Source organism: Salvelinus sp. IW2-2015, unplaced genomic scaffold, assembly GCF_002910315.2.
Source record: "Salvelinus sp. IW2-2015 unplaced genomic scaffold, ASM291031v2 Un_scaffold963, whole genome shotgun sequence".
NCBI classification, from domain to species: Eukaryota; Metazoa; Chordata; class Actinopteri; order Salmoniformes; family Salmonidae; genus Salvelinus; species Salvelinus sp. IW2-2015.
In genome coordinates this window covers 260,188-283,853 of record NW_019942666.1, presented here as the reverse complement: position 1 = coordinate 283,853, position 23,666 = coordinate 260,188, and the positions used below count along the sequence as shown (strand labels likewise).

At 43.5% G+C, this 23,666-nt stretch overlaps 3 pseudogenes; 2 read left to right on the top strand and 1 right to left on the bottom strand.

The window, feature by feature from the left end:
* Positions 1–1,082: 1,082 nt before the first annotated feature.
* LOC112069293 (elongation factor 1-alpha 1-like) lies at positions 1,083–4,695 on the top strand (annotated as a pseudogene).
* A 1,059-nt stretch (positions 4,696–5,754) lies between these two features.
* The window catches only part of LOC112069297 (potassium voltage-gated channel subfamily KQT member 5-like), a 157,922-nt pseudogene continuing 140,010 nt past the window's right edge, over positions 5,755–23,666 (bottom strand).
* On the top strand, positions 10,010–12,529 carry LOC112069291 (elongation factor 1-alpha 1-like; annotated as a pseudogene).

Genomic DNA, 23,666 nt, shown 5'->3' with positions numbered 1-23,666 from the left:
CTAATGGGAGGTTTAATTTCAGAAGCTTTCCAACTATGGTCATATGTTTTAGGTCCGGTCTCCAAATCTGTTTGCACTTACTGCAACAGTCTGGTTGATGCTGTATTTCAAGTTAAACAAGTACCTTTAGAGTAGTGTGATTGTGAGGGACACAGTTCTCTACTATTTGTCTCCGCTGCTAGTATGTCTGTTTGAAGATGCTTGTGTGTTCTGTTATTGTGTTTGTGTGTAAATGTATACCAAATTCACAGCTGTTTGACAATCATGTCTCATGTTCACAAATTGGTACAATGTTACACATTGATGGTTTGGTTGGATTCTCTGCTTATGGTACACCACCACCTGGTGGCGAAAAACACGAATTTCTCCACGGGGGGTTTAAACTAATGACGTATTTGAAGCCAATACCGGCAGCACCCACTACTGGCTCCCTAATAATAAACCAGAAAGCATCTTTTGCTACACAATCCTGGCCGAAATTTTGCGAGCGCGTCTATACAAACCCAGGTACGATACAATAAGCTAAAGTATTAACCAACCATGGTCTGCATTTTTAAATGTGTGTTGTGAAATGGTCTGACGAGGTCGGTGTAACGCTGGATGAAATAGTGTCATGCAAGTCAGTCGGTTTGGATATATTGCACACAGTCTCCATGTGGAAAGTACAATAACAACGCGGCTGACACTGTTAGCAAAACAATGAGGGTTTGCTCTCGAAGGTAACACGGCACAGTTTAATACCGCCTTAATACCCCGATACGGGCGTATCTCGGTATCAACCGGCGCTTTAGCCCATGTGTTTGGAAAACACGAATTAGTTACCAAGCCAGCAAGATGCATGATAGTGGCGTCAATATTCGCAAAACTAAGGCAGTAGTCTTTTAATAGCCTACCCATTGATGTCCGGTAATGTCTTTCATTGCTTCATAGGAGTAAATAAYCATGTCATGATGGCCACAATACCATTATTTTGTCATTAAGTTTTTGTAACATAATATAAATGTTCCTTATGTGTTCATATGGTATTTCTTTGATATCTTGTTAATAGCCATGTTATGTAAAAAAAAAAAAAATAATAATAAAAAAAAAAAAAACTTGATTTCAGTGTCAATTGTAGCAGGTGTTTAGGGGATTATATGAGGATGGAGGGGTTACCTAGGAAAAACTGGTAGGCGTCAGAAATGGCACCCTATTCCACTATAGGCTATAGTGTATAATTCCTTGTATAAAGCACAGTGCACTGTTTGGAGAGTTTGTGAGGGGGGAAAAATAGAGACTGGATAACAACAAAATTACTTTTCATTTCAACGTCACCATACTTCACAACAGTAAGGTAAACTATTGATTCAATCAACGAGAGACAATGAGTATTTATCTCTGGCACAAACATCTCTAATGATGTATTCATAGCCCAAGGGCAATTTGAATTGACAATACCATTAAAGTGACTATAGTACAAATAGCAGTATTGAAGTAATGAGGCTATGTCCCAAATGGCACCCTATTTCCTTCATAGTACACTGTTTTTGACGAGGGCCCATAGGGCTTGGGTGAAAAGTAGTGCACTATATATGGAATAGGGTGCCATTTGGAATGTAACCTGGGGTATATTGATTGATTGACTGGCCATTGTTTCTGTGACTGCCTCTTGAAATATTAAACGTCCCATATACTGTTTGCACCCAACCACCAGTCTCCAGTGTCATCATGAACATGGTGGGGTAGGCTTTGAGAACCAGGAAGGAAAATAACAGCTATGTTGTTAAATAACAGCTACTCAGTGAAACTTTATACACATTGTCAGGGAAGGGAACAGAGAGATCTTATGGGGTGTGATTTGTTCTCGATGACTGAAATTATGATGTGCGAGGGAGAAGAGGTGTTTGTGTGATGCAATAACCTACCAACTGTTGTGAGCTTTKTTCGTTGCTTAGCAGACTTATCAACTAAYCAAAGCATTGCAAAGGGTTACTGGACTCAGTCACTAGTATTAATCAATTTCACAAATATTTGTCTTCTTAATACCCCCTAAAATGTAATACATTTTGCTCGGTTAATGACATTGTAATTCCTAATAACTTGGCTAGCTTAGTTGACCCCTCTTGCCACAATCTACTCCGGTGTCTTCCTGAGTGAACAGCTATGGGCAAGGAGAAGCTTCACATCAACATCGTGGTGARCGGCCATGTGGACTCAGGCAAGTAGGCCACCTCATCTACAAGTGTGGGGGCATCGACAAGAGGACCATCGKGAAGTTTGAGAAGGAGGCCGCTGAGGTATGGAGGTGGCCTGACACAAGTAACTTAACAAAACCACTCTTTGTGCTGGGAATGTATTTAAGGTCTATCCTGTTGTTATACATGATCGATATGTTAGAGTCTATTGTCAAACTTTACACCAAGCTCGGTATTTCAGGGATATGGTATGATTCCACTTTGAATCCATACCATTGAACTGAGCATTGACTTATTTTCCTCTCAATATCTCTCTCGATTTTGTTCCATCATAACAAAGACAAAAGAGACACAAACTGCGCAGACTTTTGACATTGATTTGGTGTCTCTTTGGTCTGTCTTTAGATGGGGAAAGGCTCGTTCAAGTATGCCTGGGTGCTGGACAAGCTGAAGGCAGAGAGGGAGCGAGGCATCACCATCGACATCTCCCTGTGGAAGTTTGAGACCAGCAAGTACTACGTCACTATCATCGACGCCCCGGGACACAGGGACTTCATCAAGAACATGATCACTGGCACCTCTCAGGTATGGGCTGCAGACACTACCGTATCCAGCTGTCACTAAACATGGACCCTGACTAAAAGTTTWGCCAAGGGCCTTCTTATTTGGTACGTATGGGCCCCAAAACTGGAAGAAGGAAGAGCATGAAACATATAAAACATGTCTTCTATACTTTTAGAAAACAAAACCTTTGACCAGGATTACATTGGCTACTCTGAAAATCAAACGGTTATTTCGGGAATCCATAAACGGCACCATATTTTAAAATTACATTTACTAAAACAAGAAATAAGAATAAGAAATTGCTTATTTTTTCATGTAACACTTTCTGCTTTCAAATGCATACAAAATTAAACGTCATGGTTGCTCTCTGCCACAGGCGGACTGTGCCGTGCTCATCGTGGCGGCGGGCGTGGGCGAGTTCGAGGCGGGCATCTCCAAGAATGGGCAAACCCGTGAGCACGCCCTTCTGGCCTACACCCTAGGGGTCAAGCAGCTGATCGTAGGGGTCAACAAGATGGACTCCACKGAGCCCAACTACAGCCAGAAACGCTATGAGGAGATTGTGAAGGAAGTCAGCACCTATATTAAGAAGATTGGTTACAACCCGGATACGGTGGCCTTTGTTCCCATCTCTGGCTGGAATGGGGACAATATGCTGGAGGCTAGCCCTAACGTTAGTATTCTTCTTTTATCCTCATCTTTTTCCAAGGCATGAGGACACTTTATATTCTTAGGACGCAACCTTATTCACTATAGAGTTGCAGATGCAGTCATGCACGCCACTGAATTACACTGCCCAATTAGTATAACTGATATGGTATGAAAAGTGGTTTGTTTTACAAGGTGTCTTAATACGTATTACTTATGTAGGCCATAACGCTTAAGTTACGCTTGTTCCTAATATTTGGTCTGTTCCCTGTAGATGACATGGTTCAAAGGGTGGAAGATCACCCGTAAGGACGGCAACGCCTCTGGAACCACCCTGCTGGAGGCCCTGGACGCCATCCAGCCTCCCTCCCGCCCCACAGACAAACCCCTCCGCCTGCCCCTACAGGACGTCTACAAGATGGGAGGTGGAGGAGCTTGTGAGGCCTCCCCGCTACTGGTGCTATGCCAGTGGCTTGGGGGTCAATTCCATTTCAATTCAGTCAATTTGGCTATTGTGCAGCAATGAAAGCCAAAGGGTTTTGAGTTGTTTTTCAGCTCTTGCATACATTTTATTTTGATGTTATACCTTGCACTCGTGCTGGGATTCAGTCCGAGCTGCGTTCGATCCGCGATCTAGCACGCTTGACACTTACCTGGAATTTACAATTAAGCTGACATCTGCAGCGTTTACCTTGAAGGCGATCTCTGCGAAGGCGGTAACATTGCCATTAAATGCTACAATTTCTACAAGTGCGATCGGATTCAAGCCTGGCCTCAGAGAGACTTGAAAGATTGCCTCAAACATTTCATGCCTCTCACCTCCCTCTCCCAGGTATTGGTACGGTCCCGGTGGGGCGGGTGGAGACGGGCGTGATCAAGCCAGGCATGGTGGTGACTTTTGCCCCCGTCAATGTGACCACGGAGGTCAAGTCAGTGGAGATGCACCACGAGGCGCTGACTGAGGCCATGCCCGGAGACAACGTGGGCTTTAACGTCAAGAACGTGTCGGTAAAAGACATACGGCGAGGGAACGTGGCTGGAGACAGTAAGAACGACCCGCCGATGGAGGCGGCCAACTTCACTGCACAGGTCTGGATAGGAGAGTTAGCTGTGGAGAACATTGTGTGTCTGGACTGAAACGAGTCCTTACGAGGCACCAATTAACATGCTGTGTTCTGATTCCTGTTTTTGTCCAATTCACACATCACTTACTACCCCGTTTAAACAGGAAACAAATAGCATAGAGTCACATAGAAGAGAAATGACGTGTGTGTCTCCTCCCTCAGGTCATCATCCTGAACCACCCATCTCTGAGTACCCACCACTTGGTAGGTGGTGTGTGTGTGTCTGCCCTCAACCCAGATCCCTATTGGGGGACAGATGACGTGTACTGTACGTCTTTGTCATATATTACAGAACCTGCTCTGTTCATCAGATAAGAAGTTATCTCCATCCTTCATCAGTCTTGGTGCCTCTTGTCTAGAACTAATCACATGTTCCATTTAGTATTTTCAAAGTGCTACAGTTGATCTCAAATCAACGATAGCGTTGTATCTTGTGCTATAAAGCCTTAATAGACTGAAATACGTTTATAATGAAGTCATTAGAAGTATGACTCGCATTCGAWCATTCTCTCCACCCTCCCAGGGCGCTTTGCGGTGCGCGACATGCGTCAGACGGTGGCGGTGGGCGTGATCAAGGCGGTGGAGAAGAAGGCTCCGTCCACGGGCAAGGTCACCAAGTCGGCCCAGAAGGTCAAATGAACGTCGCGTTGGGCTCGCGACGTTAGCGTCCGCCACCGTAAAAACATCACCCCCCTCCTACACATCATAGTCAAAGTCTGGTCCATGCTCACGATGCATCGCAAGAGCAGACGTAGGAAAAAAATGACATGGTATATTCATTAAGGAAGTGTTCTGTTTTATATATATGTTTTGGTCTGCTTGTTTGACTGTTTGTGGTTAGGATACACTATCTGAGTGGAAGACAATTTAAATAACTCCTCTAGATGTGTGCTATTATATTTACTCAGTTAAACCTCAAATGCTATTGATAGTGCTGGTTTGCATTAAACTAGCTGCTAGTTAATGTTAGTAAAATGTACAAACATTTTTAAGTTGATAAATGTTGAAATGGTGTTGTGTTTTCCTATGGCTGCTTGCATGTACCCAATGCTAACATATTATACTAACATATTATACTAACATATTATAGCGCCTTGCTTGGCTTAAAAGCTCCCTTGCACTGTTCAAACGTTGTCGATACTGTTCCCTCTACACCTTATTGTATGCAACCTGTGAGCTTGATCTATATCAAAGACATTAAAACGTGTTCAAACTCACATGTGCATCATTTGTGCGCAGTCATTTAAATATGGGTTGACAGTTAAATCGTTTTTCAAGGTAATAACCAGATGTCAACACGCAGCTACAGGACAGAACATACATCACAACGATCATATGCTAACAGAACATTTCTGTAAATATGTCACTAACACACTTYAATTTCCTTTTTTTTTTTTATTGATGTAGGAGAATAGAAGTTTCTTGAGCATCTTTCATGACATTACAGGCTTGATGGAGCTAACTGAAATTATTACTARCGTATAGGTATGTGCACGTCATTTAAATAAATTAGGATAATGATCGTATGAGACACAATGATGACATTTCTAAAGGGCAGTTTTCCTTTGGTAATACATGGTCTGTCTGTGGATAAATAATGCCCAAATCAGTCTTTTTTAATTTTTTTATACAAGGGACGAAACAATCAAGTATGTGAGACCATTTCAGCACAAAATGCCAACAACCCACACGTTGGGTGCAAATAAACATGTTGAAATGGACAGTATATCGCTAAGAAAGGCACCATGTTATGTATGGCATGTTTAATATACTTCACATATTCTGGTAAAGCCTTCAATAAGGATTTAATCGACCATAAATGTTTCTGCTAATGTTTCTGTTTCCAATGGTATGTGTACTGGAGCTTTGGATTTAGCGTACAATTTCATACTGTATTTCATGTTGTTTAGAATGGATTTCTCTCCTTTGAAACAACCCCCTTGGTGAAACATCCAATAATCCTTACAGGATCCTGTTCAGTAGGCACAAAATGTTACAAAACGTTTTGAAACCGATGAGGTAGCCTACTACCTGAGGTTGAGCGTGTCCAATGAGTCATCTTTGCATTCCATTTCAAAATGTTTTGCTACATTGTGCCCTATTGAACATGACCCTGTTGTACCTGAATCTGTAACACTTAAAAGGTTAGTCAACCCAAATTACATTTATTTTATTTTATTTTGGTACCCTGTAAAGACTGCTTGAAGGGTAAGAAAAACAATGTAATTMTGTGATTTGAGTGACTTATCCCTTTAAGTCAAAAGGGTTAATAGTTGTTAGCATTAGCCATGATGTCACTCACACTGCTTGCCAGGGTGTGCAAAATATCACTTACAGATTATTAACATAACATTATATACATTCTACAGCATGTCAACTTCAGTTTAAGCAATTTAWTAAGCATTCAAAACTATAATGTATTAAAAGAACTACAGCCGGTGAGTGTGATTTCGACTGAAACCATAAGACTGCAAGTATCTTCATTTAATTAAAAGAGGGTCACATAATCAGATAACATAATATATTTTCGCACATTTTCTCCCTTCGTGTTTTGCTCTATTGTGTTATAAGTAACAAAAAATAAAATAATTGAATGAGAAGATACACAGGTATCTCAAGAAATACCTTGGTCGTCAGGTAGAAAACACCTCAGGGTGCACAATTGAACTGTGTTTTAGGCATAGAAATAGAAGTACTAGAACGGGCATCCCCATTCAAAGGTGTCATGATGGGTGGACCGTATTCTAGTAATTCTATTTCTATGGCTTTAGCAGCTATTCGTCTCCTGTTTTAGCAGTTATTCCTTTCCCGGGACTATGTGTAGCAGCTTGTGTACAATGGTTATATAGTATGTAAACTACCCGGAGTGTGTGTGTGTGTGAGTGTGTGTGTGTGTGTGACCTGTTGGCAGAATTCAATTTACCTCAAACTAGTATTGACCTGGACTTGGCAAGTCTATCATTACAATGAGGGGTGTTTTGTACCATTGTATGTCCACAATAGTCACTCAAATGAGAAACTATTATAGGGAACTGATGTGGGTGAAAAACTTGGTCGTATTGAGGCAACATTCATTTCACGATGGCTGCCTCAGAAGCTTTGGATAAGAGTATGATATTGGGTTCATGTAAGCATTTAACTTGCCCCATACGTCTTATAAGTTAGGAGGCCCCACACTTTAACTTTTACTGTACATGATTATGTGTATTAAAACTAAGGAAACGTTTTCTAGAAGGGTTTTGCCATAAGGCCTACAGGCATCAACAACTTCCTGTGTTAATGAATGACGACTCATGGGTAAGTTGTAACATGGGTAAGTTGAAAACATGCAGTGCTCATGCAGTGTCGAGATCACAGATCAACCCACTGTCTTTCAGGATCAAGTTTTGCTTGTTTCTTAGATATATATAATATATATATCAAAGTCTCTTTTTATACAGCTCTCTCTCTCTCTTTATTTTAACTTCTTTATTTTCTTTGTTTCGATTTCTTCAATAACAATTCATGCAATGATATGTTCATGTATCGTCGACTTGGATGAAAAATACTTAGCTTTTTATCAAATGAATCAGCATAAAAATAAACAGAAATAACCATTATAGTCCCTCCCTGTTCCCCCTCACCCCTCCAAAAATAGAATAAAGAGCTTCTCTATAAGGTGAGGTTCTTTGATTGGTCCATACGACACGGGGGTGTGTCTTATTTTAGCCGTACGTGCGGCATGCTCAGGGACTCGGTGCTCCCAACTGAGGCGGGCGATGACGTGTTCCCGCTCCCGCTCGGCAGGCTCCTATTGAACCCCGCCAGAGCACTTAACCCCGCCCCAAGCCCCGGGTCTGTCCTCAGTAGCTCTGAAGAGTAAGAGGTTGCGTCGGCTGTTCCCTGGGACAGGAAGTCAAAGCCAAAAGCTCCACCTTGAGCCTCGGGGGGGAGAGGGAGGGCGTCCACATCCCTGTCGCTGATAAAGAGGTCCTCCTCCCCCCAGCCATCCCCGCCGCCCCCTCCCCCAGGGTCCTGACTACTGTGGGAGCCTGTGGGGGAGTCGCTGCTGCAGGGGCTGGGGGASGAGAGGCTGAGGCTAGGATGGTGGTGGCTATCCAGGYCCKTGGAGGTGGTRGWCCCCCRCTGCCCCAGGTRTTGGACGGACATGGACTTGCCCAGGCTTCGGTCCACCTGGCTGGGGTTGGAGCCGGAGGAGCAGCCACCTCCTCCTCCCAGAGCAGAAGAGAGGGGTACCAGGGGCTCCATCTCCAGGCTRGTGTGTCTCCTCCAGGWGCCCTCTGCTTTGGCATTGCAGGGCCGGCCATTGCTGTTCCCACTGGACCCCCCTCTTGYCTGCCCCAGCCTCCCGATTCTGAGGCCTTGTTCTGGGCCTAACACATCACCATCCTCCCTCTCCTCCGGYCTTCCACAGAAGTCYCCCACCTRCACCTCCCTCTCCCTCTCCGGCCTGGAGTGACCCACTGTCCGGCTGGGCTGGGGAGGAGGTGGTGGGGGCCTGGCCAGAGTAGGAAACCCCCCACCTCCAGATACACAATTAGGAGTAAGAATAGGAGGTGAGTGAGAAGAACTTCCTCTATGGACTGGTTCCCCACTTTCCGGCAGGGTATGATGATGANAAAAATAGAGACTGGATAACAACAAAATTACTTTTCATTTCAACGTCACCATACTTCACAACAGTAAGGTAAACTATTGATTCAATCAACGAGAGACAATGAGTATTTATCTCTGGCACAAACATCTCTAATGATGTATTCATAGCCCAAGGGCAATTTGAATTGACAATACCATTAAAGTGACTATAGTACAAATAGCAGTATTGAAGTAATGAGGCTATGTCCCAAATGGCACCCTATTTCCTTCATAGTACACTGTTTTTGACGAGGGCCCATAGGGCTTGGGTGAAAAGTAGTGCACTATATATGGAATAGGGTGCCATTTGGAATGTAACCTGGGGTATATTGATTGATTGACTGGCCATTGTTTCTGTGACTGCCTCTTGAAATATTAAACGTCCCATATACTGTTTGCACCCAACCACCAGTCTCCAGTGTCATCATGAACATGGTGGGGTAGGCTTTGAGAACCAGGAAGGAAAATAACAGCTATGTTGTTAAATAACAGCTACTCAGTGAAACTTTATACACATTGTCAGGGAAGGGAACAGAGAGATCTTATGGGGTGTGATTTGTTCTCGATGACTGAAATTATGATGTGCGAGGGAGAAGAGGTGTTTGTGTGATGCAATAACCTACCAACTGTTGTGAGCTTTKTTCGTTGCTTAGCAGACTTATCAACTAAYCAAAGCATTGCAAAGGGTTACTGGACTCAGTCACTAGTATTAATCAATTTCACAAATATTTGTCTTCTTAATACCCCCTAAAATGTAATACATTTTGCTCGGTTAATGACATTGTAATTCCTAATAACTTGGCTAGCTTAGTTGACCCCTCTTGCCACAATCTACTCCGGTGTCTTCCTGAGTGAACAGCTATGGGCAAGGAGAAGCTTCACATCAACATCGTGGTGARCGGCCATGTGGACTCAGGCAAGTAGGCCACCTCATCTACAAGTGTGGGGGCATCGACAAGAGGACCATCGKGAAGTTTGAGAAGGAGGCCGCTGAGGTATGGAGGTGGCCTGACACAAGTAACTTAACAAAACCACTCTTTGTGCTGGGAATGTATTTAAGGTCTATCCTGTTGTTATACATGATCGATATGTTAGAGTCTATTGTCAAACTTTACACCAAGCTCGGTATTTCAGGGATATGGTATGATTCCACTTTGAATCCATACCATTGAACTGAGCATTGACTTATTTTCCTCTCAATATCTCTCTCGATTTTGTTCCATCATAACAAAGACAAAAGAGACACAAACTGCGCAGACTTTTGACATTGATTTGGTGTCTCTTTGGTCTGTCTTTAGATGGGGAAAGGCTCGTTCAAGTATGCCTGGGTGCTGGACAAGCTGAAGGCAGAGAGGGAGCGAGGCATCACCATCGACATCTCCCTGTGGAAGTTTGAGACCAGCAAGTACTACGTCACTATCATCGACGCCCCGGGACACAGGGACTTCATCAAGAACATGATCACTGGCACCTCTCAGGTATGGGCTGCAGACACTACCGTATCCAGCTGTCACTAAACATGGACCCTGACTAAAAGTTTWGCCAAGGGCCTTCTTATTTGGTACGTATGGGCCCCAAAACTGGAAGAAGGAAGAGCATGAAACATATAAAACATGTCTTCTATACTTTTAGAAAACAAAACCTTTGACCAGGATTACATTGGCTACTCTGAAAATCAAACGGTTATTTCGGGAATCCATAAACGGCACCATATTTTAAAATTACATTTACTAAAACAAGAAATAAGAATAAGAAATTGCTTATTTTTTCATGTAACACTTTCTGCTTTCAAATGCATACAAAATTAAACGTCATGGTTGCTCTCTGCCACAGGCGGACTGTGCCGTGCTCATCGTGGCGGCGGGCGTGGGCGAGTTCGAGGCGGGCATCTCCAAGAATGGGCAAACCCGTGAGCACGCCCTTCTGGCCTACACCCTAGGGGTCAAGCAGCTGATCGTAGGGGTCAACAAGATGGACTCCACKGAGCCCAACTACAGCCAGAAACGCTATGAGGAGATTGTGAAGGAAGTCAGCACCTATATTAAGAAGATTGGTTACAACCCGGATACGGTGGCCTTTGTTCCCATCTCTGGCTGGAATGGGGACAATATGCTGGAGGCTAGCCCTAACGTTAGTATTCTTCTTTTATCCTCATCTTTTTCCAAGGCATGAGGACACTTTATATTCTTAGGACGCAACCTTATTCACTATAGAGTTGCAGATGCAGTCATGCACGCCACTGAATTACACTGCCCAATTAGTATAACTGATATGGTATGAAAAGTGGTTTGTTTTACAAGGTGTCTTAATACGTATTACTTATGTAGGCCATAACGCTTAAGTTACGCTTGTTCCTAATATTTGGTCTGTTCCCTGTAGATGACATGGTTCAAAGGGTGGAAGATCACCCGTAAGGACGGCAACGCCTCTGGAACCACCCTGCTGGAGGCCCTGGACGCCATCCAGCCTCCCTCCCGCCCCACAGACAAACCCCTCCGCCTGCCCCTACAGGACGTCTACAAGATGGGAGGTGGAGGAGCTTGTGAGGCCTCCCCGCTACTGGTGCTATGCCAGTGGCTTGGGGGTCAATTCCATTTCAATTCAGTCAATTTGGCTATTGTGCAGCAATGAAAGCCAAAGGGTTTTGAGTTGTTTTTCAGCTCTTGCATACATTTTATTTTGATGTTATACCTTGCACTCGTGCTGGGATTCAGTCCGAGCTGCGTTCGATCCGCGATCTAGCACGCTTGACACTTACCTGGAATTTACAATTAAGCTGACATCTGCAGCGTTTACCTTGAAGGCGATCTCTGCGAAGGCGGTAACATTGCCATTAAATGCTACAATTTCTACAAGTGCGATCGGATTCAAGCCTGGCCTCAGAGAGACTTGAAAGATTGCCTCAAACATTTCATGCCTCTCACCTCCCTCTCTCCCAGGTATTGGTACGGTCCCGGTGGGGCGGGTGGAGACGGGCGTGATCAAGCCAGGCATGGTGGTGACTTTTGCCCCCGTCAATGTGACCACGTAGGTCAAGTCAGTGGAGATGCACCACGAGGCGCTGACCGAGGCCATGCCCGGAGACAACGTGGGCTTTAACGTCAAGAACGTGTCGGTAAAAGACATACGGCGAGGGAACGTGGCTGGAGACAGTAAGAACGACCCGCCGATGGAGGCGGCCAACTTCACTGCACAGGTCTGGATAGGAGAGTTAGCTGTGGAGAACATTGTGTGTCTGGACTGAAACGAGTCCTTACGAGGCACCAATTAACATGCTGTGTTCTGATTCCTGTTTTTGTCCAATTCACACATCACTTACTACCCCGTTTAAACAGGAAACAAATAGCATAGAGTCACATAGAAGAGAAATGACGTGTGTGTCTCCTCCCTCAGGTCATCATCCTGAACCACCCATCTCTGAGTACCCACCACTTGGTAGGTGGTGTGTGTGTGTCTGCCCTCAACCCAGATCCCTATTGGGGGACAGATGACGTGTACTGTACGTCTTTGTCATATATTACAGAACCTGCTCTGTTCATCAGATAAGAAGTTATCTCCATCCTTCATCAGTCTTGGTGCCTCTTGTCTAGAACTAATCACATGTTCCATTTAGTATTTTCAAAGTGCTACAGTTGATCTCAAATCAACGATAGCGTTGTATCTTGTGCTATAAAGCCTTAATAGACTGAAATACGTTTATAATGAAGTCATTAGAAGTATGACTCGCATTCGAWCATTCTCTCCACCCTCCCAGGGCGCTTTGCGGTGCGCGACATGCGTCAGACGGTGGCGGTGGGCGTGATCAAGGCGGTGGAGAAGAAGGCTCCGTCCACGGGCAAGGTCACCAAGTCGGCCCAGAAGGTCAAATGAACGTCGCGTTGGGCTCGCGACGTTAGCGTCCGCCACCGTAAAAACATCACCCCCCTCCTACACATCATAGTCAAAGTCTGGTCCATGCTCACGATGCATCGCAAGAGCAGACGTAGGAAAAAAATGACATGGTATATTCATTAAGGAAGTGTTCTGTTTTATATATATGTTTTGGTCTGCTTGTTTGACTGTTTGTGGTTAGGATACACTATCTGAGTGGAAGACAATTTAAATAACTCCTCTAGATGTGTGCTATTATATTTACTCAGTTAAACCTCAAATGCTATTGATAGTGCTGGTTTGCATTAAACTAGCTGCTAGTTAATGTTAGTAAAATGTACAAACATTTTTAAGTTGATAAATGTTGAAATGGTGTTGTGTTTTCCTATGGCTGCTTGCATGTACCCAATGCTAACATATTATACTAACATATTATACTAACATATTATAGCGCCTTGCTTGGCTTAAAAGCTCCCTTGCACTGTTCAAACGTTGTCGATACTGTTCCCTCTACACCTTATTGTATGCAACCTGTGAGCTTGATCTATATCAAAGACATTAAAACGTGTTCAAACTCACATGTGCATCATTTGTGCGCAGTCATTTAAATATGGGTTGACAGTTAAATCGTTTTTCAAGGTAATAACCAGATGTCAACACGCAGCTACAGGACAGAACATACATCACAACGATCATATGCTAACAGAACATTTCTGTAAATATGTCACTAACACACTTYAATTTCCTTTTTTTTTTTTATTGATGTAGGAGAATAGAAGTTTCTTGAGCATCTTTCATGACATTACAGGCTTGATGGAGCTAACTGAAATTATTACTARCGTATAGGTATGTGCACGTCATTTAAATAAATTAGGATAATGATCGTATGAGACACAATGATGACATTTCTAAAGGGCAGTTTTCCTTTGGTAATACATGGTCTGTCTGTGGATAAATAATGCCCAAATCAGTCTTTTTTAATTTTTTTATACAAGGGACGAAACAATCAAGTATGTGAGACCATTTCAGCACAAAATGCCAACAACCCACACGTTGGGTGCAAATAAACATGTTGAAATGGACAGTATATCGCTAAGAAAGGCACCATGTTATGTATGGCATGTTTAATATACTTCACATATTCTGGTAAAGCCTTCAATAAGGATTTAATCGACCATAAATGTTTCTGCTAATGTTTCTGTTTCCAATGGTATGTGTACTGGAGCTTTGGATTTAGCGTACAATTTCATACTGTATTTCATGTTGTTTAGAATGGATTTCTCTCCTTTGAAACAACCCCCTTGGTGAAACATCCAATAATCCTTACAGGATCCTGTTCAGTAGGCACAAAATGTTACAAAACGTTTTGAAACCGATGAGGTAGCCTACTACCTGAGGTTGAGCGTGTCCAATGAGTCATCTTTGCATTCCATTTCAAAATGTTTTGCTACATTGTGCCCTATTGAACATGACCCTGTTGTACCTGAATCTGTAACACTTAAAAGGTTAGTCAACCCAAATTACATTTATTTTATTTTATTTTGGTACCCTGTAAAGACTGCTTGAAGGGTAAGAAAAACAATGTAATTMTGTGATTTGAGTGACTTATCCCTTTAAGTCAAAAGGGTTAATAGTTGTTAGCATTAGCCATGATGTCACTCACACTGCTTGCCAGGGTGTGCAAAATATCACTTACAGATTATTAACATAACATTATATACATTCTACAGCATGTCAACTTCAGTTTAAGCAATTTAWTAAGCATTCAAAACTATAATGTATTAAAAGAACTACAGCCGGTGAGTGTGATTTCGACTGAAACCATAAGACTGCAAGTATCTTCATTTAATTAAAAGAGGGTCACATAATCAGATAACATAATATATTTTCGCACATTTTCTCCCTTCGTGTTTTGCTCTATTGTGTTATAAGTAACAAAAAATAAAATAATTGAATGAGAAGATACACAGGTATCTCAAGAAATACCTTGGTCGTCAGGTAGAAAACACCTCAGGGTGCACAATTGAACTGTGTTTTAGGCATAGAAATAGAAGTACTAGAACGGGCATCCCCATTCAAAGGTGTCATGATGGGTGGACCGTATTCTAGTAATTCTATTTCTATGGCTTTAGCAGCTATTCGTCTCCTGTTTTAGCAGTTATTCCTTTCCCGGGACTATGTGTAGCAGCTTGTGTACAATGGTTATATAGTATGTAAACTACCCGGAGTGTGTGTGTGTGTGAGTGTGTGTGTGTGTGTGACCTGTTGGCAGAATTCAATTTACCTCAAACTAGTATTGACCTGGACTTGGCAAGTCTATCATTACAATGAGGGGTGTTTTGTACCATTGTATGTCCACAATAGTCACTCAAATGAGAAACTATTATAGGGAACTGATGTGGGTGAAAAACTTGGTCGTATTGAGGCAACATTCATTTCACGATGGCTGCCTCAGAAGCTTTGGATAAGAGTATGATATTGGGTTCATGTAAGCATTTAACTTGCCCCATACGTCTTATAAGTTAGGAGGCCCCACACTTTAACTTTTACTGTACATGATTATGTGTATTAAAACTAAGGAAACGTTTTCTAGAAGGGTTTTGCCATAAGGCCTACAGGCATCAACAACTTCCTGTGTTAATGAATGACGACTCATGGGTAAGTTGTAACATGGGTAAGTTGAAAACATGCAGTGCTCATGCAGTGTCGAGATCACAGATCAACCCACTGTCTTTCAGGATCAAGTTTTGCTTGTTTCTTAGATATATATAATATATATATCAAAGTCTCTTTTTATACAGCTCTCTCTCTCTCTTTATTTTAACTTCTTTATTTTCTTTGTTTCGATTTCTTCAATAACAATTCATGCAATGATATGTTCATGTATCGTCGACTTGGATGAAAAATACTTAGCTTTTTATCAAATGAATCAGCATAAAAATAAACAGAAATAACCATTATAGTCCCTCCCTGTTCCCCCTCACCCCTCCAAAAATAGAATAAAGAGCTTCTCTATAAGGTGAGGTTCTTTGATTGGTCCATACGACACGGGGGTGTGTCTTATTTTAGCCGTACGTGCGGCATGCTCAGGGACTCGGTGCTCCCAACTGAGGCGGGCGATGACGTGTTCCCGCTCCCGCTCGGCAGGCTCCTATTGAACCCCGCCAGAGCACTTAACCCCGCCCCAAGCCCCGGGTCTGTCCTCAGTAGCTCTGAAGAGTAAGAGGTTGCGTCGGCTGTTCCCTGGGACAGGAAGTCAAAGCCAAAGGCTCCACCTTGAGCCTCGGGGGGGAGAGCGAGGGCGTCCACATCCCTGTCGCTGATAAAGAGGTCCTCCTCCCCCCAGCCATCCCCGCCGCCCCCTCCCCCAGGGTCCTGACTACTGTGGGAGCCTGTGGGGGAGTCGCTGCTGCAGGGGCTGGGGGACGAGAGGCTGAGGCTAGGATGGTGGTGGCTATCCAGGGCCATGGAGGTGGTCGTCCCCCCCTGCCCCAGGTCTTGGACGGACATGGACTTGCCCAGGCTTCGGTCCACCTGGCTGGGGTTGGAGCCGGAGGAGCAGCCACCTCCTCCTCCCAGAGCAGAAGAGAGGGGTACCAGGGGCTCCATCTCCAGGCTTGTGTGTCTCCTCCAGGAGCCCTCTGCTTTGGCATTGCAGGGCCGGCCATTGCTGTTCCCACTGGACCCCCCTCTTGACTGCCCCAGCCTCCCGATTCTGAGGCCTTGTTCTGGGCCTAACACATCACCATCCTCCCTCTCCTCCGGGCTTCCACAGAAGTCGCCCACCTTCACCTCCCTCTCCCTCTCCGGCCTGGAGTGACCCACTGTCCGGCTGGGCTGGGGAGGAGGTGGTGGGGGCCTGGCCAGAGTAGGAAACCCCCCACCTCCAGATACACAATTAGGAGTAAGAATAGGAGGTGAGTGAGAAGAACTTCCTCTATGGACTGGTTCCCCACTTTCCGGCAGGGTATGATGATGACGATGGTGGTGATGTTGAGGAAGGGGCGACGGACTGAACGAGGAGGGCGGGGGCCCACCGGTAGAAGGCGAGGTGGTGCCAGTGTTGAGGTTGAGGCTGAGCTCGGTGGGCGGCGCCAGGATAAGGTGAAGTCCCCGGGACAGGTTTGAGGCGTTGGTGGAGGAGCGGGTCACGCACCCCGCTTGGCCCTCGATCCCTGGCCCACCTCCGGTGCTGCTGACCTGAGTAGAGCAGGTGGAGTGGTCCTTGAAGAGGATAGAGCTCTGGTAGTCTGAGGTCTGCTCCAGCTCAAACAGGGGCAAGGAGGAGAGGGTAAGAGCAGAGGAGGAGCCTTTACGTAACACATGCCGGTAGATGTCCAACAGGGAGTCTAGCTTCGACTCAATAGACTGGACCTAGAGAGGGATGGATTGAAGGGAGGAAGGAAGGACGGAAGGGAGGGAGGAAAATAGAAATGAAGGTTAATATTAGCTACACAAAAGAAAGAGTACTTTCACATAATTGGTAATACAAACAACATGTAACCACATTCAACCATAATACGCAAAACGATTAAAATATGTTGAATAACAGTAGTTGGTAGCCCTTTACACTCATACCTGTACCCGTATACGGGTTAAAAATGGCAGATTTTGGGCACTAATGCTTCACAGCGSTGTATGGGTTTGGACTGACAGCCGTTCTGAACCTGAGCACCGCGTGCGTTAAGAATTTGCCTCCAGGTACTTGGGCAACGTTTGCAATTTTTTTTGTTCTTTTAGTGAGGGAAATGCTGTAAGTTAAGAGGACTCTATGTACTTTGAAAGATGAGACGATGAGGATTATTATAATAAATACTACTTTGATGTCACACAAGCAAGCCAAACACCCGTGAGTCCAAATGTGCACTTCACATCTCCATATCATAAAATTCACGTCTTATACAGTGTCAGCGTTTATGATCACTATGTTTGATGMACAYTTACAAGYTGACATGGCATCATARCCTGYGTTGTTCTGAACAGAATGAGCCTGTTTGTTTATTCTGAAGATAATTTGCCGTGGCACACACCTGAATGCACTCATGACTCCTTTCTATGCGTACCAAAATTACCTTGTGAAGCCTAACACTGTACGATCGTATATATTAACTTAGCTAGTCATGTTGGCAATAGAACAAGCTTTCAAATCATGCCCACCTGACCCAGACTACGATTCATTATGGACCATTTTTGGATTGCGTAAACAGCAACAGTAATTGTGTGATGGCGGGGACGCAGGACTGTGTTCCAAACACAACAACTACAAGTGTGCTTGCTCTAGTTCCTCAACGGCACAGCTAGGAGAGCTCAAAAAGTACCTTATAGTTGAAGACTCTTCTTTGAGTCATAAAAATGCATTGAAATTTCTTAGGAACTGTGCAAACTTTGGAGAGGGGTGTGGCCACTTGGACACACCAGTTAGTCCTCTCACTCAAACCCTCTTATGTTGTACCTAACCCACATTTTAGAGGAATATTCTAATGTTACTGAATGTCAACAGTGTATTGTTTGGATTCAGTCTTGTGTCAGGTGAACTTGTGTACTCACCTTTGGTCTAATCATTTTTATTTTATTTAACTGTTCCCTTAAAATTGCTACCATGGTTATGCATATGCTTTTCATATTTCTTCTGTGAGAAACATTTCAATTTAMCCCCGCCCGTATAGGCCAATTCCCACAAATGTAAAAGGTGAAACACACATAATTCACCATATTTAATGAACCAGTGTTTKAGTTCATGGAAACCCACTGACCTGCCGTTCCACTTTGCAGACGCGTCCCAGCATACTCATGTCCTCCAGCAGGTCTCCATCAGACAGCAGCTTGTCCCGGATCTTCTTATCCAGAGGAATCTGGCCTTTACCCAGGATCTGGTCCACTCTGGAGGGCACAGGAGACATAGTGTTAAAGAAAGGGTACAGAGAGAGAAATGGTGCAGGACCAGAGGATGTCCAGTAGGCAGCCCGCCGAGAAGGAAGAAGGAAGGAAAGAGAGTTAGAGTTGATCCTCTATGAGAATACAACACTTACTGTAGAGGCCATACTGCTCACAAGGATATATTTGGCTCGGTTTACTGTGTCACTYGAGATATATGTTGCAAGTGTATCAATATCAACAGCATCCCGCTGGGCACACACACTGGCTGAATCAACGTTGTTTCCATGTCATTTCACGGAAAAGAGGTGGAACCAACATGGAATAGATGTTGAATTGACGTCTGTGCCCAGTAGGATGTCAATACACCTTTTTTCAAAAGATCTACAATAAAACTTTAGAAGCCAAGAAGAAGAGAAGAAATGTATTATCTACTACTGGATTTTAAAGACAAAATGGATGACCTTAAATTACAAGCATAGTTTTAATTTGTATTTATATATCATTTTACTACACATTTGGATTTTCAGTTGAGATGTTTATATGAGATAATCAATATTTTCCATGACTCAAGAAGCTCTCGACCAGAATTTTTTTGTTTTAAGTTTCTACCACATGGTGGCTCACTACTCACTCATTAGGTAAATAAGGCCTTTCAAATTCAGTGAAAGTTTAGGGCCTAGATTTAATCAGATCAAGTGCTAACCGGCTATAGCCGACACCCGCATCATAGCTGATGTTTTGGCCGTGTCGGCGGTGGAACTGCATTGGAGCTGTAAATCGGTGAGCAGCTGCTCTTGTGATCATTGTCAAGAAGCCACACGTCCCCACGTGCGTTAGACGTTCACAATGAGAAAGTGTAGGCTATATAGAAGTAATTACATTCAAATTGAAAAATCATTTAACTAAATAATGAGGAGTTCTAACAGCCTAATCGAGGTGTAGATTACATCACACATTCCAGAATTCGAACTTAATGAGACTCCATGCAGCCAATGGCAATGTCCGTTATAGCTATAATGCCTGGAGCAATCTGTGGATTTGATCACTCTAACGCAATTCCACCTCCGACACCGTCAAAACATCAGCTGTGCGGATGTTGGCTAAAGCGGATCTGATTGAATCGGGCCATAAGTTTAAGAGAAAACTCAGAGAAAACTCAGTTGACAGGAATGCAGAACAGAAGAAACATCACCAGGAGGAATCTAGAAACTGAACCCATCAACAGTCCCAAGTGGATCCCCGTGCAAGATATACTGTCAACCTAGAACAGGTAAGATACTCTGTCAACTAGACAGGTAAGATATACTGTCAACTTAGACAGGTAAGATATACTGTCAACCTTAGACAGGTAAGATATACTGTCAACTTAGACAGGTAAGATATACTGTCAACTAGACAGGTAAATATACTGTCAACTTAGACAGGTAAGAATACTGTCAACCTAGACAGGTAAGATATACTGTCAACTTAGACAGGTAAGAATTACTGTCAACTTAGACAGGTAAGATATTACTGTGCAACTTAGACAGGTAAGATATACTGTCAACCTAAACAGGTAAGATATACTGTCAACTTAGACAGGTAAGATATACTGTCAAATTTAGACAGGTAAGATATACTGTCAACTTAGAACAGGTAAGATATACTGTCAACCTAGACAGGGTAAGATATACTGTCAACCTAGGCAGGTAAGATATACTGTAACTTAGACAGGTAAGATATACTGTCAACCTAGACAGGTAAGATATTACTGTCAACCTAGACAGGTAAGATATACTATCAACCGGAGACAGGTAAGATATACTGTCAATTTAGACAGGTAAGATATACTGTCAACCTAGACAGGTAAGATATACTGTCAACCTAGACAAGTAAGATATACTGTCAACCTAGACAGGTAAGATTTACTGTCAACCTAGACAGGTAAGATATACTATCAACCTAGACAGGTAAGAAAAATGTGTGCGATTTGAAAACCATGCAGTGTTTCTTCTAGCAAACAATCTACTAGTCCACATGCAGGGGATGGGGAGAAAGTCAAGAGGGTGTYAGGATAGGAGAGTGCGTGAGGGGTGTGTGTGAGGGGCGTGAGGGGGTTAACTCTGACCCCTGCGTGGAGTTCTTTCTGCCCTGGCTGTAATACATGGGCAGGGAGGGAGAGGAAAAGGTCTTGGCTCGGCTGCTCAGGGACTGGGGCCCCACTATCATGTCCAGCCTGTGGGGGAAAGTGAGGACACACACACACACGCACACACGCACACACACACACTCACACACACACACAAATATGAATGTATGCACACAGACTCGAACATATGCACACTCACATGAAGACAAAGACATACTGCTCACATTAGTGGCTAAGCAGTGAATAGACATGGGCAAACAGCTGCTAGCTAAGCTTTTCATGCATTGTATTGGACGGTTTAAGTTAGAGAGCGTGACCACGTGAGCACTTTGACCATCCTGGACAGTGCGTTATTGTTCTCACCGTGTCTGCAGGCTCTTGATGCGACACAGCATGTCCAGGTGTCCGGCGGAGTACTGCTCTATGACGTCCTTCACATCGTACGGACGCAACGTCTCCTTAAACTTCTTCTTGGCCACGTGGAACTTCATTATCCTGGATGGACCAGACCAGGGTCATGTTCATTAAATACCCGAGAAAGAAAGAACATTGACTGAAACAGGGAGGGACTACATGAACGTGTCTAATAAGAAATGCTCGTTTTTGTTTCCCGTTGCGAAACATTTCGCTACGGTGTGTGCTAATGAATGCGATCCAGCACAGGAGGGATTCTCAATGCAGTTTGTCAATCTACCACAAGAGGGAGTCCTCAAACAAAGAAGGACATTGACCTAGAGTAACACACGCCAAGGTACTGAGATCTAAAACAGAAACAGCAGAAACAGCTCTTCTTTCTCAACATAAATACATGACCCGCTCATCTGGAGAATCATTTCATATTTCGAAAGAAAATATTCCTGTGAAGTTGTACAGCGAAAGATCTGAGGTAAAATCAGTCTTTACTTCACTGTTTACTTTAGCTGTGTAACATGTAAATCTAGCCCTTTGAGAGAGTGTAGAGGGGAGCTTAGTACATACACCTGTGGAGCCTAGGGGCCACATACAACGGAAGAGGTTGAATATGAGAGGCCCTTACTGCCCAATGTGAGGATCAAAGTGGTAAGACTGATGGAAAAATTATATAGTAATGTATCTACTGGCTAAACCCATGGCGGGAAGTAAGAGGGATTTTGAAGCTGCCTCTCACGGTATGGATTAAGGGAAAGAGTTAGGAGGTTACAATAAGAAGAAAAAGGTCAGGCTAAGGCTCTGATGACATACTTGCGTGAGGGCAGCAGGTGTGTGGTGTGTGTGTGTGTGTGTGTGTGGTGTGTGTGTGTGTGTGTGTGTGTGTGTGTGTTGTGTGTGTGTGTGTGTGTGTGGTGTGTGTGTGTGTGTGTGTGTGTGTGTGTGTGTGTGTGTGTGTGTGTGTGTGTGTGTGTGTGTGTGTGTGTGTGTGTGTGTGTGAGCAAGCAAGCGTGCGTGCGTATGGCCTTACCTGACGGCTCGGATGACAGACTTGACGGAAGGCAGCAGGTCCTCCACAGAGATCTCACAGTGACACCCCTTGTCATCACCAAACCCATCCTCAGTGGTCATGTTAGAGTCAGCTAGAGAGAGAGAGAGAGGAGGGAAAGAGAGTTTGAGTTTTAACATACCTTTTTTTTATGACGGAGACAGAAAGAAAGAGAGATGGAGGGAAAGAGAGTTTGAGTTTTAACATACCTTTTTTTATGACAGAGACAGAAAGAAAGAGAGATGGAGGGAAGGAAGGAGAGAGGGAGYAAGGGGTTGGAGAGAGACAGTGGCGCGCATTCATTGATGCCAAGGGAAGCCAGGCTTCCACAAATATTCAAAAAATAATAATTTTAAAACATATCTTTCGTCTCTCTCTGTGTTTTAATGATTTTCCATCAATTCGCAAGTGGCTGAATCTCACCGGAGAAATCATCAGAGCGAGGGAAACAGCGCCCTTCTGTCTCAGTATGTGTAGCCCATCTATCTGATGCTGTGTGGACCAAAAGAGTATGACATGTTGTGGCAGTATTTCTATTTAATCTTTATTTAACTGGGCAAGTCAGTTAAGAACAAATTCTTATTTACAATGACGGCCTACCCCAGCCAAACCCTAACCCGGACGACGCTGGGCAAATTTTAGGCTAACGTTAAATAGCTAGCTAACTTATCTGATTCATTGTTACCCATGCGAGGAAGTTAGGCTAGCAAGCGTTTTAGGTAGGTGACAGAGCCATAGACCATTTTGCCAACATGAAAGAGAGGAGGATGGCATTGGCATTCAGCTAGTCTACAAGTAAGGTGAGTCCAAACTTAAAAAAAGAAACTGTTTTCAGTGTATTCAAAAAAGCATACTGTATATAGACTTGTTGATTAAATGTTTAAGTTGAAATGGTGCTGAAATAGCAGAGGCAATACTCCTGTTGTCTTTGTGTTGACTTCTAAATCAGTAGTTTTTTAGTAAACTGTCAAACATTAACTCGCTTTAACATGTTGCAGGCAGTCGTGGGAAAAGTACCCAATCATCATACTTGAGTAAAAGTAAAGATACCTTAATAGAAAGTCACCCAGTAAAATACTACTTGAGTAAAAGTCTAAAAGTATTTGGATTTAAATATACTTAAGTATCAAAAGTAAATGTAATTGATAAAATATACTTAAGTATAAAAAGTAAAAGTATAAATCATTTCA